The sequence below is a fragment of the Salvelinus alpinus genome, chromosome 34, assembly GCF_045679555.1.
Source record: "Salvelinus alpinus chromosome 34, SLU_Salpinus.1, whole genome shotgun sequence".
Lineage (NCBI taxonomy): Eukaryota > Metazoa > Chordata > Actinopteri > Salmoniformes > Salmonidae > Salvelinus > Salvelinus alpinus.
Window position 1 is genome coordinate 15,978,454 of NC_092119.1, and position 22,104 is coordinate 16,000,557.

The following is a 22,104-nucleotide window of genomic DNA, read 5'->3' on the forward strand; positions in this document are numbered from 1 at the left end:
CCGCATCAAAGGGACGATGGACGGGGCCATGTGCCGTCAAATCTTGGGTGAAAACCTCCTTCCCTCAGCCAGGGTATTGAAAATGGGTCGTGGATGGGTATTCCAGCATGACAATGACCCAAAACACACGGCCAAGGCAACAAAGGAGTGGCTCAAGAAAAAGCACATTAAGGTCCTGGAGTGGCCTAGCCAGTCTCCAGACCTTAATCCCATAGAAAATCTGTGGAGGGAGCTGAAGGTTCGAGTTGCCAAACGTCAGCCTCGAAACCTTAATGACTTGAAGAAGATCTGCAAAGAGGAGTGGGACAAAATCCCTCCTGAGATGTGTGCAAACCTGGTGGCCAACTACAAGAAGCATCTGACCTCTGTGATTGCCAACAAGGGTTTTGCCACCAAGTACTAAGTCATGTTTTGCAGAGGGGTCAAATACTTATTTCCCTCATTAAAATGCAAATCAATTTATAAAATTTTTGACATGCGTTTTTCTGGATTTTTTTGTTGATATTCTGTCTCTCACTGTTCAAATAAACCTACCATTAAAATTACAGACTGATCATTTCAATGTCAGTGGGCAAACGAACAAAATCAGCAGGGGATCAAATACTTTTTTCCCTCACTGTATTCCATAAAAAAAATATAAACATGAAAAAAAAAGCTGTTTCCAGCTACAATAGTCATTTACAACATTAACAATGTCTACACTGTATTTCTGATCAATTTGATATTTTAAATGGACAAAAGAAATTATGCTGGAGGGTCATGTCAGGATGAGCCTGCGGGACAGGTACCACATGAGGGAGGAGGATGTCTTCCCTGTAACGCACAACGCTGAGATTGCCTGCAATGACAACAAGCTCAGTCCAATGATGCTGTGACACACCGCCCGAGACCATGACGGACCCTCCACCTCCAAATCAATCCCGCTCCAAAGTACAGGCCTCGGTGTAACGCTCAAATCCTTCGACGATAAACGCAATTCCGACCATCACCCCTGGTGAGACAAAACCGCGACTCGTCAGTGAAGAGCACTTTTTGCCAGTCCTGTCTGGTCCAGCGACGGTGGGTTTGAACCCATAGGCAACGCTGTTGCCGGTGATGTCTGTTGAGGACCTGCCTTACAACAGGCCTACAAGCTCTCAGTCCAGCCTCTCTCAGTCTATTGCGGACAGTCTGAGCACTGATGGAGGGATTGTGCGTTCTTGGTGTAACTCGGGCAGTTGTTGTTGCCATCCTGTACCTGTCCCGCAGGTGTGATGTTCGGATGTACTGATCCTGTGCAGGTGTTGTTACACGTGGTCTGCCACTGCGAGGACGATCAGCTGTCCGTCCTGTCTCCCTGTAGCGCTGTCTTAGGCATCTCACAGTCCTGACATGACCCTCCAGCATGACAATGCCACCAGCCATACTGCTCGTTCTGTGCGTGATTTCCTGCAAGAAAGGAATGTCAGTGTTCTGCCATGGCCAGAGAAGAGCCCGAATCTCAATCCCATTGAGCACGTCTGGGACTTGTTGGATTGGAGGGTGAGGACTAGGGCCATTCCCCACAGAAATGTCCGGGAACTTGCAGGTGCCTTGGTGGAAGAGTGGGGTAACAGCTCAAAGCAAGAACTGGCAAATCTGGTGCAGTCCATGAGGAGGAGATGCACTGCAGTACTTAATCCAGCTGGTGGCCTCACCAGATACTGACTTACTTTTGATTTTGAACCCCCCTTTGTTCAGGGACACATTATTCAATTTCTGTTAGTCACATGTCTGTGGAACTTGTTCAGTTTACGTCTGTTGTTGAATCTTATGTTCATACAAATATTTACACGTTAAGTTTGTTGAAAATAAAACGCAGTTGACAGAGAGAGGACATTTCTTTTTTTGCTGAGTTTATTTGAGGCACCACGTAGGTGACTTGGGTACGCCACGTCGGCCCAATTGTGCCATAAGGACATCTAGACTAATTACTGTACAGTATGGGGTGTACCAACCCTTTAACCTGCTGGTGCAGAGGTGAGCCCCAGGCAGGGTTTACCCAAGCAGGCAGCAGCTGTCAGGTCCAGGCCAGACAAGTCCTTGACATCTCAGCCCCTCACGTCTCAGCCCCTCAGCCCAGTAGGCAGTCAAGCAGCACAGTCCACTGAGGCCAGTGTCAGTCTGGTGGCACAGAGCTGCTTCTGGCGACAGGGGAGTGAAAGGACACAGCATGGGGCCCAGAGCCTGGGGCCCGCCAGTCTGGCTCAAACACACACCACCTTCCTGCTGTGTCACTGAGCTAATGACTACCCACAATGCACCAATCAAAACACCAGAGGAGCAGTGCAGTGTTTAAAATACTACAAGAGAGAGACTGGTAAAGAACAAAAGTCCCTTCTTTAAAAAGGCCATCACTATTACTAGTAACATTACACTGGAATAGAGGCTCAGCATTGCTTTAGGCCTACAGATTTAGATTTACCATCTTTACTGATGAGATTCAGAAGTACCCAAAACTGTTACGTTAGCTTGCTTTTCTATTATGTCGCTATTGGAGGTAGTTGATAAAAGTGGGATGAATGATGTCATACGGATGTAATTGTCTATTGAACGTGGGGGAAAGGGGATGGGTAAAAAGGTGGGGGCTGTCAATTACACCATGAATAATATAAATACTGGTCCATCCCATTAGCAGAGGTGTAATAACATTAGTGCTGGCACAATACAAATTATATATATATATATATATATATATATATATATATAGAAAAATGATAATATATAAACAAGTTTTAATATACAGCTGACTAAAGACAGGACAGTCAGGCATTCGCGTGGTTGAGTCAGTTTCTGTGGTACCGGACTCTTAACGTGATGAAACTTTGTTTCTCCTTGCTGAAACAAGCAAGGTGTTGTAGCAAACAAGCACACACACATTGTAGAAAGGTGCAAGCAAGGTGCAACTGCACACAGAAAAATTATTTATGGCAGCACATGCAGTCAGGAGAACAAGAGGAAAAATGTCTATTCAAACAGTTATTACGGAGACCGCGGTCATTTGGCTGGCAAATTACAGTCATCCAAACTTCCATGACCGTCAAAGCCCTAAATAACATCAATAAATATAGCTGTGAGCAGCAATGAAAGGGGTTCACATAGGGGACAACGACTGTCCCGTCTTATTGAAGCCACTGCGGTACTGCAGGGCTTGTTAGCAGAAAACAGGATCCCCCTTACAGTAAATGGAAATCTTCGTGATGAATCTTTGTGTAAATATATATATTTTTAACAATCATGGTACCAATAATTTCTTCTAATACAGAAGATTTAAAAATATATATATGTTCAAGGACATACAGTGCCTTCATAAAGTATTCATACCCCTCGACTTATTCCACATTTTTATTGTTAGTCTGAATTCAAAATGTATTAAACTGATTAAAATGTTCTCACCATCTACACACAATACCCCATAATGACAAATTGGAAACATGTTCAGACATGCAAATGTATTAAAAATGAAGAAAAATAATCTAATTTACGTAAGTGTTCCCACCCCTGAGTCAAAACACGTTAGAAATCACCTTTTGCAGTCATTACTGCTGTGAATCTTTCTGGGTAAGTCTCTAAGAGCTTTGCACACCTGGATTATACAATATTTACAGAATTATTTAAAAAAATATTCAAGCTGGTTGTTGATCATTGTTAGACAGCCATTCAAGTCTCGCTGGAGATTTTCAAGTCGATTTAATTCAAAATTGTAAATAGGAACATTCAATGTCGTCTTGGTAAGTAACTCCAATGTATTAGGTTACTGTCCTGGTGAAAGGTGAGTTTGTCTCCCAGTGTCTGTTGGAAAGCAGACTGAACCAGGTTTTCCTCTAGGATTTTCCCTTGGAGAACTGTTTCTTTTTATCCCAAAAAACATCCAAGTCCTTGCCAATGACAAGCATACGCATAACATGATGCAACCACCACCATGCTTGAAAATATTTAGACTGGTACTCTGTGATGTGTTTGCCCCAAATAACACTTTGTATTCAGGACATTTCTTTGCCACATTTTTAGCAGTTTTACTTTAGTGCCTTATCGCAAACAGGATTTTGGAAATATTTATATTATGTTTATGCTTCCTTTTTTCCACTCTGTCATAGGTTAATATTGTGGATTAACTACAATGTTGTTGATCCATCCTCAGTTCCCCTGTCACAGCCAATAAACTAACTGTTTTAAAATCAACATTGGCCTAATTGTGAAATGCTTGAGTGGTTTCCTTCCTCTCCGGAACTGAGTTAGGAAGGATGCCTGCATCTGTGTAGTGACTGGGTGTATTGATACAGCATCTAAATTGTAATTAATAACTTTACAGTGGTAGAAGGGCTATTCAATATCAGCTTTTTTGTTTAGCCATCTACCAATAGGTGCCCTTCTTTGCAAGGCATTGGAAAACCTCCCTGGTCTTTGTGGTTGAATCTGTGTTTCAAATTCACTGCTCGAACAGGGACCTTAGATAATTGCATTGATAAAGACATTTCAGCTTTTAATTTGTAAAAAGAATTAACAACATAATTCCGCTTTGACATTATGGGGGTATTGTGTGTAAGCCAGTGACATCTCAATTTAATCCATTTTAAATTCAGGCTGTAACAAAATGTGGGAAAAAGTCAAGGAGTGTGAATACTTTCTGAAGGCACTGTTTGTCCTTGAACACACACAAACATTACCGGTAAAAAGTTTTAGAACACCTACTCATTCAAGGGTTATACTTTGTTTTTTTAAAAACTATTTTCTACATTGTAGAATAATAGTGAAGACATCAAAACCATGAAATAACATATGGAATCATGTAGTAACCAAAAAGTGGTAAACAAATCCAAATATATTATATATTTAAGATTCTTCAAACTAGCCACCCTTTGCCTTGACAGCTTTGGACACTCTTGGCATTCTCTCAACCAGCATCACCTGGAATGCTTTTCCAACAGTCTTGAAGGAGTTCCCACATATGCTGAGCACTTGTTGGTTGCTTTTCCTTCGCTCTGCAGTCCGACTCATCCCAAACCATCTCAATTGGTTTGAGGTCAGGGGGTTGTGGTGGGCAGGTCATCTGATGTAGCACTCCATCACTCTCCTCCTTGGTCAAATAGCCCTTACACAGCCTGGAGGTGTGTTGGGTCATTGTCCTGTTAAAAAACAAATGATAGTCCCACTAAGCGCAAACCAGATGGGATGGCGTATCGCTGTAGAATGCTGTGGTAGCCATGCTGGTTAAGTGTGCCTTGAATTTTAAATAAATCAGACAGTGCCACCAGCACACATCCTCCATGCTTCACGGTGGGAACCACACAAGCGGCAAACATCCGTTTAACCTACTCTGCGTCTCACAAAAGACACGGCGGTTGGAATCAAAAAGCTCAAATTTGGACTCATCAGATCAAAGAACAGATTTCCACCAGTCTAATGTCCATTGCTCGTGTTTCTTGGCCCAAGCAAGTCTCTTCTTCTCATTGGTGTCCTTTAGTAGTGGTTTCTTTGCAGCAATTCGACCACAAAGCCTGATTCACACAGACTCCTCTGAACAGTTGATGTTGAGATGTGTCTGTTACTTGAACTCTGAAGCATTTATTTGGGCTGCAATTTCTGAGGCTGGTAACTAATGAAATTATCCTCTGCAGCAGAGGTAACACTGGGTCTTCCTTTCCTGTGGTTTTTGCGACTGCACTTGAAGAAACTTTCGAAGTTCTTACATTTTCCAGCCTTGACTGACCTTCATGTCTGAAAGTAATGGACGGACTGTCGTTTCTCTCTGCTTATTTGAGCTGTTCTTGCCATAATATGGACTTGGTCTTTTACCAAATAGGGCTATATTCTGTATACCAGCCCTACAATGTCACAACACATCGGATTGCCTCAAATGCATTGAGGAAAGAAATTCCACAAATTAACTTTTAACAAGGTACACCTGTTAATTGAAATGCATTCCAAGTGTCTACCTCATGAAGCTGGTTGAGAGAATGTCAAGAGAGGGAAAAGCTGTCATCAAGGCAAAGGGTGGCTACTTTGAAGAATCTCAAATATTAAATATATTTGGATATGTTTAACACTTTTTTGGTTACTACATGATTCCATATATGTTATTTCATAGTTGATGTCTTCACTATTATTCTACAATGTAGAAAATAGTAAAAATAAAGAAATGAGTAAGTGTCCAAACTTTGACTGGTAATGTACAGACATATACAGTGCATTCAGAAAGTATTCAGACCCCTTAACTGAGTCCACATGTTTTCCATTACAGCCTTATTCTAAAATGGTTTATTGTCCCCCCCCCCCCCCCCAATCTATACACAATACCCCATAATGACAAAGCAAAAACAGGTTGAGACATTTTGGTAATAAAAAACTAAAAAACACATTTACATAAGTATTCAGACCCTTTACTCAGTACTTTGTTGAAGCACCTTTGGCAGTGATTACAGCCTCGAGTCTTCTTGGGTATGACGCGTCAAGCTTGGCACACCTGTATTTGCGGAGTTTTCCCATTCTTCTCTGCAGATCCTCAAACTCTTTCAGGTTGCATGGGGAGCTGCTGCCACCACCATGCTTTACCGTTGGGATAGTATTGGCCAGGTGATGAGCGGTGCCTGGTTTCCTCCAGATGTGACGCTTGGCATTCAGGCCAAAGAGTTCAATTTTGGTTTCATCAGACCAGACAATCTTGTTTCTCATGATCTGAGAGTCTTTAGGTGCCTTTTGGCAAACTTCAAGGGGGCTGTCATGTGCCTTTTACTGAGGAGTGGCTTCTCTCTGGCCACTACCATAACGGCCTGATTGGTAGAGTGCTGCAGAGACAGTTGTCCTTCTGGAAATTTCTCCCATCTCCACATAGGAACTCTAGAGCTCTGTCTGAGTGACCATCGGGTTCTTGGTCACCTCCCTGACCAAGGCCCTTCTCCCCCGATTGCTCAGTTTGGCCGGGCGACCAGCTCTAGGAAGAGTCTTGGTGGTTCCAAACTTCTTCCATTTAAGAATGATGGAGGCCACTGTGTTCTTGGGGCCTTCAATGCTGCAGACATTTTTTGGTACCCTTCCCCAGATCTGTGCCTCGACACAATCCTGTCTTGGAGCTCTATGGACAATTCCTTCGACCTCATTGCTTGGTTTTTGCTCTGACATGCACTGTCAACTGTGGGACCTTATATAGACAGGTGTGTGCCTTTCCAAATCATGTCCAATCAATTGAATTCACCACAGGTGGACTCCAATCAATTTGTAGAAACATCAAGGATGCTCAATGGAAACAGGATGCACCTGAGCTCAATGTCAAGTCACATAGCATAGGGTCTGAATACTTATGTAAACAAGATGTAAATCTGTATTTATTTTTACATGTCTAAAAACCTGTTTTAACTTTGTCATTATGGGTTATTGTGTGTAGATTGATGAGGGTAAAACAATATTTAATACATTTTAGAATAAGGCTGTAATGTAACAAAATGTGGAAAAAGTCAAGGGTCTGAATACTTTCCAAATCTACCGTATTCTACCTCTTGGTGATTTCATTCTGAAACACCATTAAAATTTTCACAGCTCTGCAGACACATTGTTGCACATTTCAATGAAACATTGTAGCCCCAAAATTGCCTACCCTGGAAGTCTGTTTCAGACATAAGTGGATGGCGGCCAATGTTTAACTTTTAAACTCGGACAAAACAGAGTTGCTAGTTCTAGGTCCCAAGAAACAAAGAGATCTGTTGTTTGATCTGACAATTAATCTTGTGAAAATACTCTCAATGAAAGATTTGTTCAACAGAGTCACTATAGTACAGTCAACATTAAACGATCCCAGCTTGAGAAAGTACAGTCTCTGTTGACTCTTTTTGTAGATCAGATCTGTACATTTACTCTACTGATGCTTATTGTCCAAGAGGACACACAGACAGTTGTATTCCTCTATAATCTCTATGTTCTGACTTCTGATATATGTTGCAGAGGTACAGTTGAAGTCGGAAGTTTACATACACCGTAGCCAAACACATTTAAACTCAGTTTTTCACAATTCCTGACATTTAATCCTAGTAAAAATGCCCTGTTTTAGGTCAGTTAGGATCACCACTTTATTTTAAGAATGTGAAATGTCAGAATAATGGTAGAGTGATTAAGTTCAGCTTTTATTTCTTTCATCACATTCCCAGTGGGTCAGAAGTTTACTTACACTCAATTAGTATTTGGTAGCATTGCCTTTAAATTGTTTAACTTGGGTCAAACGTTTCCGGTAGCCTTCCACAAGCTTCCCACAATAAGTTGGGTGAATTCTGGCCGATTCCTCCTGACAGAGCTGGTGTAACTGAGTCAGGTTTGTAGGCCTCCTTGCTCGCACACACTTTTTCAGTTCTGACCACACATTTTCTATTAGGATTGAGGTCAGGGCTTTGTGATGGCCACTCCAATACCTTGACTTTGTTGCCATTTTGCCACAACTTTGGAAGTATGCTTGGGGTCATTGTCCATTTTGAAGACCCATTTGCGACCAAGCTCTAACTTCCTGACTGATATCTTGAGATGTTGCTTCAATATATCCACATCATTTTCCTATGTCATGATGCCATCTATTTTGTGAAGTGCACCAGTCCCTCTTGCAGCAAAGCACCCCCACAACATGATCCTGCCACCCTCGTGCTTCACAGTTGGTATGGTGTTCTTCGGCTTGCAAGCCTCCCCTTTTTCCTCCAAACATAACGATGGTCATTACGGCCAAACAGTTCTATTTTTGTTTCATCAGACCAGAGGACATTTCTCCAAAAAGTACGATCATTGTCCCCATGTGCAGTTGCAAACCGTAGTCTGGCTTTATGGCAGTTTTGGAGCAGTGGCTTCTTCCTTGCTGAGCGGCCTTTCAGGTTATGTCGATATAGGACTCGTTTTACTGTGGATATAGATAATTTTGTACCCGTTTCCTCCAGCATCTTCACAAGGTCCTTTGCTGTTGTTCTGGGATTGATTTGCACTTTTCGCACCAAAGTACGTTCATCTCTAGGAGACAGAACGCGTTTCCTTCCTGAGCGGTATGACGGTTGTGTGGTCCCATGGTGTTTATACTTGCGTACTATTGTTTTGTACAGATGAACGTGGTACCTTCAGGCATTTGGAAATTGCTCCCAAGGATGAACCAGACTTGTGGAGGTCTACAATTGTTTTTCTGAGGTCTTGGCTGATTTCTTTTGATTTTCCCATGATGTCAAGCAAAGAGGCACTGAGTTTGAAGGTAGGCCTTGAAATACATCCACAGGTACACCTCCAATTGACTCCAATGATGTCAATTAGCCTATCAGAAGCTTCTAAAGCCATGACATCATTTTCTGGAATTTTCCAAGCTGTTTAAAGGCACAGTCAACTTAGTGTATGTAAACTTCTGACCCACTGGAATTGTGATACAGTGAGTTATAAGTGAGATAATCTGTTTTAACAATTGTTGGAAAAATTACTTGTGTCATGCACAAAGTAGATGTCCTAACTGACTTGCCAAAACTATAGTTCGTTAACAAGAAATGTGTGGAGTGGTTGAGAAACAAGTTTTAATGACACTAACCTAAGTGTATGTAAACTTCTGACTTCAACTGTAGGTGTTGTACGTTTCCTGAAGTTTATGCACATCTCTTTGATCTTGTTGGTATTGAGGACTAAGTGTGATTCGTCACACCACTCTACAAAGTCCTTTAGGGCCATGGCATTCCTTGTCATCATGCAACAGGCTGATTAAGGCAGTGTCATTAGCGAAATTAACGAGGTGTCTGTCAGGATGGAAACTAGTACAGGAATGGGGACAAAACACATCCCTGAGGAGAGCCTGTGTTGGTGGTGCATATGTCCAGCACATGGGGGCCTGCCTTTGACCCGCTGTGACCTCTGGCTCAGGAAGTCCAACAGCCAAAAAAACAGTCTCTGCGCCAGAACGTAATGCTATATTGTGTTGAAGGCAGAAGAAAATTCAACAAACAGAACCGTGACATGGGATTTGGCACCCTCTAGATGTCAATAGACCATGTTGAGGAGAGTAAGAATGGCATCATCAACTCCTCTGCTGGGCTGATAGGCAAACAAACGGGTCGAGGAGCTTCCGGGTGGCGCTGAGATTACTTTTCGCAATTTTCTCAAAGCATTTCATTACTAAGGATGTCAAGGCGACAGGGCGGTAGTCATTCAGCACAGAGGGATTAGATGCTTTAGGAATAGGTATAATTGAGTTTTCCACAATACTGGCACGTGTTGCTGGTCGAGCGAGGATTGGAAAATATCTAAAAACACCAGCCAATTGTTCAGCACAGTGCTTTAACACATGTCCACTTATTTTGTTTGGGCCTGGGCTTTAGTGTACGTTATACAGTGAGGGAAAAAAGTATTTGATCCCCTGCTGATTTTGTACGTTTGCCCACTGACAAAGAAATGATCAGTCTGTAATTTTAATGGTAGGTTTATTTGAACAGTGAGAGACAGAATATCAACAAAAATATCCAGAAAAACGCATGTCAAAAATGTTATAAATTGATTTGCATTTTAATGAGGGAAATAAGTATTTGACCCCCTCTGCAAAACATGACTTAGTACGTGGTGGCAAAACCCTTGTTGGCAATCACAGAGGTCAGATGTTTCTTGTAGTTGGCCACCAGGTTTGCACACATCTCAGGAGGGATTTTGTCCCACTCCTCTTTGCAGATCTTCTCCAAGTCATTAAGGTTTCGAGGCTGACATTTGGCAACTCGAACCTTCAGCTCCCTCCACAGATTTTCTATGGGATTAAGGTCTGGAGACTGGCTAGGCCACTCCAGGACCTTAATGTGCTTTTTCTTGAGCCACTCCTTTGTTGCCTTGGCCGTGTGTTTTGGGTCATTGTCGTGCTGGAATACCCATCCACGACACATTTTCAATACCCTGGCTGAGGAAGGAGGTTTTCACCCAGGATTTGACGGTACATGGCCCTGTCCATCGTCCCTTTGATGCGGTGAAGTTGTCCTGTCCCCTTAGCAGAAAAACACCCCAAAGCATAATGTTTCCACCTCCATGTTTGACGGTGAGGATGGTTTCTTGGGGTCATAGGCAGCATTCCTCCTCCTCCAAACACGGCAAGTTGAGTTGATGCCAAAGAACTCAATTTTGGTCTCATCTGACCACAACACGTTCACCCAGTTGTCCTCTGAATCATTCAGATGTTCAGACGGGCATGTATATGTGCTTTCTTGAGCAGGGGGACCTTGCGGACGCTGCAGGATTTCAGTCCTTCACGGCGTAGTGTGTTACCAATTGTTTTCTTGGTGACTATGGTCCCAGCTGCCTTGAGATCATTGACAAGATCCTCCTGTGTAGTTCTGGGCTGATTCCTCACCGTTCTCATGATCATTGCAACTCCACGAGGTGAGATCTTGCATGGAGTCCCAGGCCGAGGGAGTTTGACAGTTATTTTGTGTTTCTTCCATTTGCGAATAATCGCACCAACTGTTGTCACCTTCTCACCAAGCTGCTTGGCAATGGTCTTGTAGCCCATTCCAGCCTTGTGTAGATCTACAATCTTGTCCCTGACATCCTTGGAGAGCTCTTTGGTCTTGGCCATGGTGGAGAGTTTGGAATCTGATTGATTGATTGCTTCTGTGGACAGGTGTCTTTTATACAGGTAACAAACTGAGATTAGGAGCACTCCCTTTAACAGTGTGCTCCTAATCTCAGCTCGTTACCTGTATGAAAGACACCTGGGGAGCCAGAAATCTTTCTGATTGAGAGGGGGTCAAATACTTATTTCCCTCATTAAAATGCAAATCAATTTATAACATTTTTGACATGCGTTTTTCTGGATATTTTTGTGGTTATTCTGTCTCTCACTGTTCAAATAAATCTACCATTAAAAGTATAGACTGATCAATTCTTTGTCAGTGGGTAAACGTACAAAATCAGCAGGGGATCAAATACTTTTTTCCCTCACTGTATCCCCTGAACATCAGCCTTTTTAACAACAACCCTCTCAAACATTTGGAATGATGCTTCCATTTGTTTTTACCTCTGACAAAGTCATCAGATTCAAATCTTGAGATGAAAACATTCAGTTCATTAGCCATGTTCTGGCCCTCATGTCTCCCAAGGTCAGCACTGGTTTTCCCCTGTCTATGTGGGGGGCACTAGCCATGGATTTAATCCCTTGCCAGGCCACCCTTGAGTTTCCTGAGAACAGGGTCCTCTCCACCCTTTGCTTGTGTATGCCTGCTTGTCCACCTATATCTGTTTTTTGATAACACGTTGTACATCCCTTAATGCCTGTCTATCACCCCCAGCATAAACTGCTTTCTTCCTATTAAAGTAGTGATTTTAGATTTTTTGATACCCAAGTCTTATTGTTAGGGAGGAATTTACAGGTTTTAGTAGGCAGAAATCACTCAACCCAGAAGTTTACATAGTCTGAAACATCTGTGAGTTCATCAAGATCAGAGCTGCTGTCCTCATACCTCCCACATAGTACAGTCAAAACACCCCTGGAGACCAAATACCTCCCACATAGTACAGTCAAAACACCTCTGGAGACCAGATACCTCCCACATAGTACAGTCAAAACACCCCTGGAGACCAGATACCTCCCACATAGTACAGTCAAAACACCCCTGGAGACCAGATACCTCCCACATAGTACAGTCAAAACACCCCTGGAGACCAAATACCTCCCACATAGTACAGTCAAAACACCCCTGGAGACCAAATACCTCCCACATAGTACAGTCAAAACACCCCTGGAGACCAGATACCTCCCACATAGTACAGTCAAAACACCCCTGGAGACCAGATACCTCCCACATAGTACAGTCAAAACACCCCTGGAGACCAAATACCTCCCACATAGTACAGTCAAAACACCCCTGGAGACCAAATACCTCCCACATAGTACAGTCAAAACACCCCTGGAGACAAGTGATACTATTGTCCTTCCAGATCTGGACAGTTTAAACAGTAGTTTTCTCCCTCTCCAGGAGCTAACAGTAGGTTGGCCGGAGGTAGACAACATTGTGGTCTGATGTCCCCAGGGGAGGTCTGGTGGTGGCATAGCACAAATTAAGAGTCTTATTTTTCCTAGTGTGACATTTCACATGCTGGTGGTACATTGTTAAAATCACCTAAAATAAACGTGGGTGTTGGGAGAGATAGATTCCAGGTTCTGTGACAGATTATAAATAATCCCTGATGTTTCAGCTATATTAGCTTTTGGTTGAATGTACACAACGGTAAACAATTGGGGGAACTCACGGGGCAGATAGTAGGGTCGCAGTCAACGCCAGCAAACAGGGCTCCCGGTATTTTGTGTTGGAAGATTCACTGACAGCTCACCTGCTTTTCCCCTCAGTGACTGGGCATTGATCAGCAAGGTGGTGGGTAAGGGAAGTTAGTTCTTGAATTTTTAAAAGTCTGTCTGATTCCCGGCATTTTCTACGTTTTAATTTGGGTTTGTAATCCACTCGCAGACAAATCAGAGATGGTCCATTGGGATATCCATCGCTGTCAGCAGCGTTATCATAATTTATTCAGTTTGTAGCGGGTACTGTATGTACACGATCAGTCCAATACCCCACCACTGTAAAGCCATCGTTGACAGATGGTTTACAAAGTGTATAAATTAAAAACATAAAAGAATGCCACACAAAACCTCACACACACTGTGGGATGCAACAGAGACGACACAATCTCAATTGCACTCCACACTGCCCTCACACACCTAGATAAGAGGAATACCTATTTGAGAATGTTGTTCATTGACTACAGCTCAGCATTCAACGTCATTGTCCCCTCCAAGCTCGTCACCAAGTTTAGGACCTTGGGACTGAACACCTGCCTCTGCAACTGGATCCTGGACATCCGGATGGGCTGACGCCAGGTGGTGAGGGTAGGTAACATCACCTCAACACGGGGGCCCCACAGGGTGTGTGCTTGGTCCCCTCCTGTACTCCCTGTTCACCCATACATTTTTCTGGCATGGGTTAGGGTTCTACAGCTACACCACTGAGAGCATCTTCACTGGCTGCATCACTGCTTGGTATGAAAACAGCACCGCCCTCGTTCGCTTGGCGCTACAGAGCGTAGGGCTGGGCGATATGTCCAAAATCTCATATCCCAATATAGGTCATTTCATATCCCGATAATGATACATATCACGATATAGCACATTTTCTATAAATTCAATTAATAAATAGTTAATATAAAATGACCACATGTAAAGGCCTATTTCTTATTACATGTTGAATTATATTCAACAAATAAAAGGTACTTACTCATTTGATTATTTCTCCTTTTATGTAGAACCTTTGGGCACATTTTCAATTAAGCATTTAACAAAATATAAAATAATAATGTATAAAATCTTAAAAAGGTAACTAGAAAACACTTCAACTATAGTTGCAAACCAAATAAATATAAGCCTGAAATATATACATTTTTGGGGGCTTGCCTGTTTTGCATTTTATTTTGGCATTAATACGTGTCACATATCAATTTGCATTTGGTACCTTGGGTCGAGTGTTAGCACCAACTCACGAAACCCCCGTTTCTCGACTGTGTAAATTGGGGCCATATCTTTGCAGATGTAAATTGTAACGGCAGCTGTTATCTCCTTCGTGATTCTTTTCCATATGGTGTGCCATGGGCAAAAGCTAAGTCTGAGTCCGGTGTTTGTTTTGAGCACTCGACTGTACTTTTTGGGGTCTCATCCGTAGACTCTATCCGTACTGTTTCACATGATTCTTGCGTAGGTGGTAAAAAAAAATAGGTTAGTGGTGTTTGAGCCTGTTTTCGGGGACCGGCCTGCGACTTTTCATACCCAAACCACGTCAATACGACCAAAGTAGCCCCTCTTTTAGGCACGAACTCCGTGTCTCTGTGCTCTGTGTCACATTCACTCTCCTCCATGTTTGCTTGTGTTGCAAATTTCCTTCCACACGGGACGGTTTTCTATCGTCAAACGATATATATCTTCATATTGCCCAGCCCTAACAGAGGATGGTGCGGACAGCCCAGTAGATCACTGGAACCGAGCTCACTGCCATCCAGGACCTCTATATCAGGCGGTGCCCTGAAAAATCGTTTAATACTCCAGCCACCCAAGCCATAGACTGTTCTCTCTGCTTCAGCACAGCAAGTGGTACCGGTGCATCAAGTCTCACACCAACAGGCTCCTGAACAGCTTCTATCCTCAGCCATACTACTGCCAGATAGTGCATGTTGCCATTCTGTTAGCTGAGTTGACCCTTGTATTTTATTTTTCCACTGTCTATGTACTCACAGGACTCTACACACACACTATTTACGCTGCTGCTACTCATTTGATCATATATCCTGATGCCTAGTCACCTTACCTCTCACTACACACAGTACTGTATCTACCATATCACTCCAGTATCCATCACTCCCTGCACATTGTAAATATGGTATTTGAACTGACCCTGTATAGAGCTTCTTACTTTCTCGTGTTCCTATTTCTTATTTTTGATTTGTGTGTTTTTGTTCTACCTTATGTTACTTTGAGTATTACATCGATTACTGCATTGTTGGTTTTGGAGCTTGCAAGAAAGGCATTTCACTGTACTTGTGCACCTGACATTAAAACGTTGAGTAGCTCAAACCGCATGTTACATCTCCATGAGACGCCATCTTAAGTTGGGATCTGCAAAAAAATACATTTCCATTTCACACCTCACACTCGTACAGGTCACCCACTCGTACAGGTCACCCACTCGTACAGGTCACCCACTTGTACTTTAAATGAAACAGGACACATATAAGCAAACCCCTAATTGACCTAGGAATGAATGGTGTCACATGATCAATGGCTTTTGTCCATTCATATATACAGTCATTGGGTTCACAGGATGACAGAAAGGACAGGATCAGTTGGATAACAAAGCAAGCACTCACTGTGGAGTGGATTTACAGTGGTTTAAAATGGACATGCAAAATCAGATTTTGGATTTGTCAATAACTCTGCCATCTTTTCAATTCCTTTGCTTTTCTCAAAGCTAAGACATCTACCATGGGCCTATTTGGTCCTATGGTTCATGATAAAAAATATATATATATTTTTTTATATTTTAGCATTAGTGTATTAGATTCTCTGGCAAAAGTGATGATTTAGTCCACAAACATGTTCCTATAGGAGGAGGTATTAAACTGACTTAAAAAGGAATTAAAACTGATGGGGGAAAAAGTATGTTTTCAATCTGGAAGAGATATATTGACTAAGCCTATAGGTCTACTGTACGGTATGACTCCACAGAGGGACAGCGTTGGAATAGACTGATTAGAACAGCGAGCCATGGCCACAAGTAGGAGAGGTCAAGTGGTTCCAGCATTATATATCTCAATATATACGGCATCCCAAATTGCTCCTTAATCCTTAAAGACCACTACTTTGACCGGGGTCCATATATAGGGTTCTGGTGAAAAGTATTTTTATTTATTTAACTGGGCAAGTCAGATAAGAACAAATTCTTATTTACATTGACAGGGTTTGGCCTACACCAGCCAAACCCGGACAACGCTGGGCCAATTGTGCTCTGCCCTATGGGACTCCCAATCACCGCCGGTTGTGATACAGCCTGGAATCGAACCAGGGTCTGTAGTGACACCTCTTGCACTGAGATACAGTGCCTTCGACTGCTGCGCCACTCGGGAGTATTTCACTATATAGGGAATAGGGAGCAATTTAGGACGCACCCATAGGCTTCATCGCACTCCACTTACCGTCAACCGACATTATGTTGGGTGTTGATAACCGCTATATTACCGAGTTTTTCCACCGGTGCTGGGACTGAGCCGAGCTTCCCCTCCATATGCTACTACGGTACTGTACTTTTGTATCTGGGGAATGACCAATAGATGGATACCAGAGTGAGTGTGGAGACATCCCAAAAGCGAAATGGGAAGAGCGCAGGATGGCTAGAGGGAGCAGTGAAGGAAATGCTCATACTATCTTGGATAAGGTTGAATGACTTGCCAAGAGACGGAGAGACGCCAAATAACATGGTTTTCTAAGATGACCAGTGTTTCCCCTTAAGATTTTTATCAGCAACAGTAGCAGGGGGGAGGGGGGCATGGTAGTGGGCATAGCTAATGGTACCGTTTGAGGCTGCACAGATGATTTCTTCGTTTTAAAGCTAATTTCCTGCAATTCTACACATTTTGCCATGGCTTATGATGTGTTATTATGCTATCTGACTCAAACACACGTTACACTGAGCCCGTTCCCCCACACACATTACACTGAGGCCGTCCCCACACACACACGTTACACTGAGCCCGTTCCCCCACACACATTACACTGAGGCCGTCCCCACACACACACGTTACACTGAGCCCGTTCCCCCACACACATTACACTGAGGCCGTCCCCACACACACACGTTACACTGAGGCCGTCCCCACACACACACATGTTACACTGAGGCCGTCCCCACACACGTTACACTGAGGCCGTCCCCACACACGTTACACTGAGGCCGTCCCCACACACACGTTACACTGAGGCCGTCCCCACACACACACACGTTACACTGAGGCCGTCCCCACACACGTTACACTGAGGCCGTCCCCACACACACACACGTTACACTGAGGCCGTCCCCACACACACGTTACACTGAGACCGTCCCCACACACACGTTACACTGAGACCGTCCCCACACACACACACACACACACACGTTACTGAGGCCGTCCCCATACACACACGTTACACTGAGCCCGTTCCCACACACACGTTACACTGAGACCATCCCCCCACACACACACACACACACACACGTTACTGAGGCCGTCCCCATACACACACGTTACACTGAGCCCGTTCCCACACACACACACACGTTACACTGAGCCCGTTCCCACACACACACACGTTACTCTGAGGCCGTCCCCACACACACACACACGTTACACTGAGGCCGTCCCCACACACACACGTTACACGTTACACTGAGCCCGTTCCCACGCACACACACACTACAGAGGCCATCCCCACATACACGCACACGTTACACTGATGCCATCCTCACACACACGCACTACACTGAGCCCATTCCCACACACACACACACTACACTGAGCCCCCCCCCACACACTACACTGAGCCCCCCCCCCCCCCACACACACTACACTGAGCCCGTCCCCCCCAACACACTACACTGAGCGCCCCCCCCCACACACACACTACACTGAGGCCCCCCCCCCCCCCACACACTACACTGAGCCCCCCACACACACACTACACTGAGCCCCCCCACACACTACACTCTCTACTACACTCTCTACTACCGCACGGCAAGCAGTACCGGAGCGCCAAGTCTAGTTCCAAAAGGTAAACTTAACAGACTCCTGAACAGCTAATCAAATGGCTACCCAGACTATTTGCATTTAACCCCCCCCCCCCCCCCCTTCTACACTGCTGCTACCTAACCACTGCTAACCGTAATGTCTAACCTTAAATTAAGGCCAAAAAGTGTACAATAACCTGTTTCGAAATTGCAGTTGGCCCATCTAGCGTAGACCGCTTAATTCTGCCTCCAGCGCAAGACTCATGACAAACAACCTGCTCCTTTTCACTTTCTCCATCTACAGAAAGAGCATAGTGGGCAGAGAGGCGAGGCATTCTCTGTTCTCTTGACTGAGCCTAGTGTCAAGGGTTAAGTGCTGAGGGTTCATATGGCTCAAGAGCTGTTGTGGGGATTGGATGGGTTAACAGAATGGCTCTGTGGTGTTGGGTTATCAACATTTTTATATTTTAATTTTAATTTCACCTTTATTTAACCTGGTAAGCTAGTTGAGAACAAGTTCTCATTTACAATCAAATCAAAGTTTATTTGTCACGTGCGCCGAATACAACCTTACAGTGAAATGCTTATTTACAGGCTCTAACCAATAGTGCAAAAAAGGTATTAGGTGAACAATAGGTAGGTAAAGAAATAAAACAACAGTAAAAAGACAGGCTATATACAGTAGCGAGGCTATAAAAGTAGCGAGGCTATATACAGACACCGGTTAGTCAGGCTGATTGAGGTAGTATGTACATGTAGATATGGTTAAAGTGACTATGCATATATGATGAACACAGAGTAGCAGAAGTGTAAAAAGAGGGGTTGGCGGGTGGTGGGACACAATGCAGATAGCCTGGTTAGCCAATGTGCGGGAGCACTGGTTGGTCGGCCCAATTGAGGTAGTATGTACATGAATGTATAATCAAAGTGACTATGCATATACGGTAAACAGAGAGTAGCAGCAGAGTAAAAAAGAGGGGTTGGGAGGGCACACAATGCAAATAGTCCGGGTAGCCATTTGATTACCTGTTCAGGAGTCTTATGGCTTGGGGGTAGAAACTGTTGAGAAGCCTTTTTGTCTTAGACGTGGCGCTCCGGTACCACTTGCCATGCGGTAGTAGAGAGAACAGTCTTTTGACTGGGGTGGCTGGGGTCTTTGACAATTTTTAGGGCCTTCCTCTGACACCGCCTGGTGTAGAGGTCCTGGACGGCAGGCAGCTTTGCCCCAGTGATGTACTGGGCCGTACGCACTACCCTCTGTAGTGCCTTGTGGTCAGAGGCCGAGCAATTGCCGTACCATGCAGTGATGCAACCAGTCAGGATGCTCTCGATGTTGCAGCTGTAGAACCTTTTGAGGATCTCAGGACCCATGCCAAATCTTTTTGAGAGGGAATAGGCTTTGTCGTGCCCTCTTCACGACTGTCTTGGTGTGTTTGGACCATTCTAGTTTGTTGTTGATGTGGACACCAAGGAACTTGAAGCTCTCAACCTGCTCCACTACAGCCCCGTCGATGAGAATGGGGTGGTGCTCGGTCCTCTTTTTCCTGTAGTCCACAATCATCTCCTTAGTCTTGGCTACGTTGAGGGATAGGTTGTTATTCTGGCACCACACAGCCAGGTCTCTGACCTCCTCCCTATAGGCTGTCTCGTTGTTGTCTGTGATCAGGCCTACCACTGTTGTGTCGTCTGCAAATTTAATGATGGTGTTGGAGTCGTGCCTGGCCATGCAGTTGTGGGTGAACAGGGAGTACAGGAGGGGACTGAGCACGCACCCCTGTGGAGCTCCAGTGTTGAGGATCAGCGTGGCAGATGTGTTGCTACCTACCCTCAACACCTGGGAGCGGCCCGTCAGGAAGTCCAGGATCCAGTTGCAGAGGGAGGTGTTTAGTCCCAGGATCCTTAGCTTAGTGATGAGCTTTGAGGGTACTATGGTGTTGAACGCTGAGCTGTAGTCAATGAATAGCATTCTCACATAAGTGTTTATTTTGTCCAGGTGGGAAAGGGCAGTGTGGAGTGCAATAGAGATTGCATCATCTGTGGATCTGTTTGGGCGGTATGCAAATTGGAGTGGATCTAGGGTTTCTGGGATAATGGTGCTGATTTGAGCCATTACCAACCTTTCAAAGCACTTCATGGCTACGGACGTGAGTGCTACGGGTCTGTAGTCATTTAGGCAGGTTGCCTAGGGCCATTCCCCCCAGAAATGTCTGGGAACTTGCAGGTGCCTTGGTGGAAGAGTGGGGTAACATCTCACAGCAAGAACTGGCAAATCTGGTGCAGTCCATGAGGAGGAGATGCACTACAGTACTTAACGCAGCTGGTGGCCACACCAGATACTGACTGTTACTTTTGATTTTGACCCCCCCTTTGTTCAGGGACACATTATTCCATTTATGTTAGTCACATGTCTGTGGAACATGTTCAGTTTATGTCTCAGTTGTTGAATCTTGTTTTGTTCATATATGTTAAGTTTGCTGAAAATAAACGCAGTTGACAGTGACAGGACGTTTCATTTTTTGCTGAGTCTAGGTGTTTCCCCTATATGCATTTAGCAGCGGCGCATACATCATTTATTTTTAATTTATTTTGGGGGATTTTCCGGGATTGTGTGCTATACATTAAATAAACAAACATAGGTTTCAGATTAACAATCTATAATGACGCCAAGAGCATTGAAGTAACCGCTACACACCCACAGCATCCATGATGAACATGGCGACAAGAATCTTGGTGAAATTGTAGGAATGCAAACAAAATAGCACAAGAAGCTCAGCTTATGAAAAGTGTTTGCCCTTTGCCCTTCTTTAAGTGATAATGTTATGCATGGTTGGCATTGTCTAAAACATAAGATTTACAGCCCATCACAAAACAAACACCAATAGGGCTAAAAAGAAAATGCATTCCAGTATTTCTATTTAATTTTGCAACTATGAATAGCCAACATATTGCTTAGTACGCATGTCAGAATGGACCCAATAGATAAACACACACATTGTAAGGCGCAGCCTACAGCCTACAGCCTACAGCCTACAGCCTAGCCTCAGCCTACAGCCTATCAGCCTACAGCCTAGCCTCAGCCTACAGCCTAGCCTCAGCTTACAGTTCATTACACGTGGATCTACCCTGCTGTATCCAGCAAGTGTCATACGACTTGTCATGGTCAATTCAAAACATGGACGAAGCGTCAGAGTGTTCCAGCTGTTTGGAGAAGGATGTGTAGACTAAAAGAGCAGAAGGGGTGTGTCCAAAACAGTACCATATTTCCTATATAGTGCACTACTTTTGACGAAGGCCCATATGACTCTGGTCAAAAGTAGTGCACTATATAGGGAATAGGAAGCCATTTCAGACGCAGCTCCGGAAGAACGTTAAAGTAGGTCACAATAATATGATGCATTTTGTGCACAAGGGATCTCTGACCTTTTGCTTTCAGCTTGTGTAATTGGCCATGTGGTGCCCGAGGCTGTCGGAGTGATGTTATTACAGCATGAAAGCTGGTCTTGGAAGCACCTCCAGTCATGTTGACAGACCCTCTCAGTCCATTCAAGTAGGCAAGACCAGCTACACAATTATGACCGAGCGCCCGTTTTAAGATCCATCCAACGACCCTCTAGTCCCAACGACCTGTTCAGATCTGATCTATCCAAGACACTATGGCTCTGTGTGTGGGGGAGCCTCTGACAGCAAATTGGGACTGATGGAATTAGCTGGAGAAGATATTGAGATATTGTTCAACTCAACAACAAAAAATGTTTTTACCTTTATTTCACTAGGCAAGTCAGGCAAACATACAGTACTCTGTATTTAACCAATG

At 44.0% G+C, this 22,104-nt stretch overlaps 1 protein-coding gene across 3 annotated transcripts in view; it reads right to left on the reverse strand.

Moving 5' to 3' along the window:
• The window catches only part of LOC139563863 (SAM and SH3 domain-containing protein 1-like), a 107,249-nt gene that overhangs the window by 54,529 nt on the left and 30,616 nt on the right, over positions 1-22,104 (reverse strand). The gene's annotated exons all lie outside the window — the stretch shown is intronic.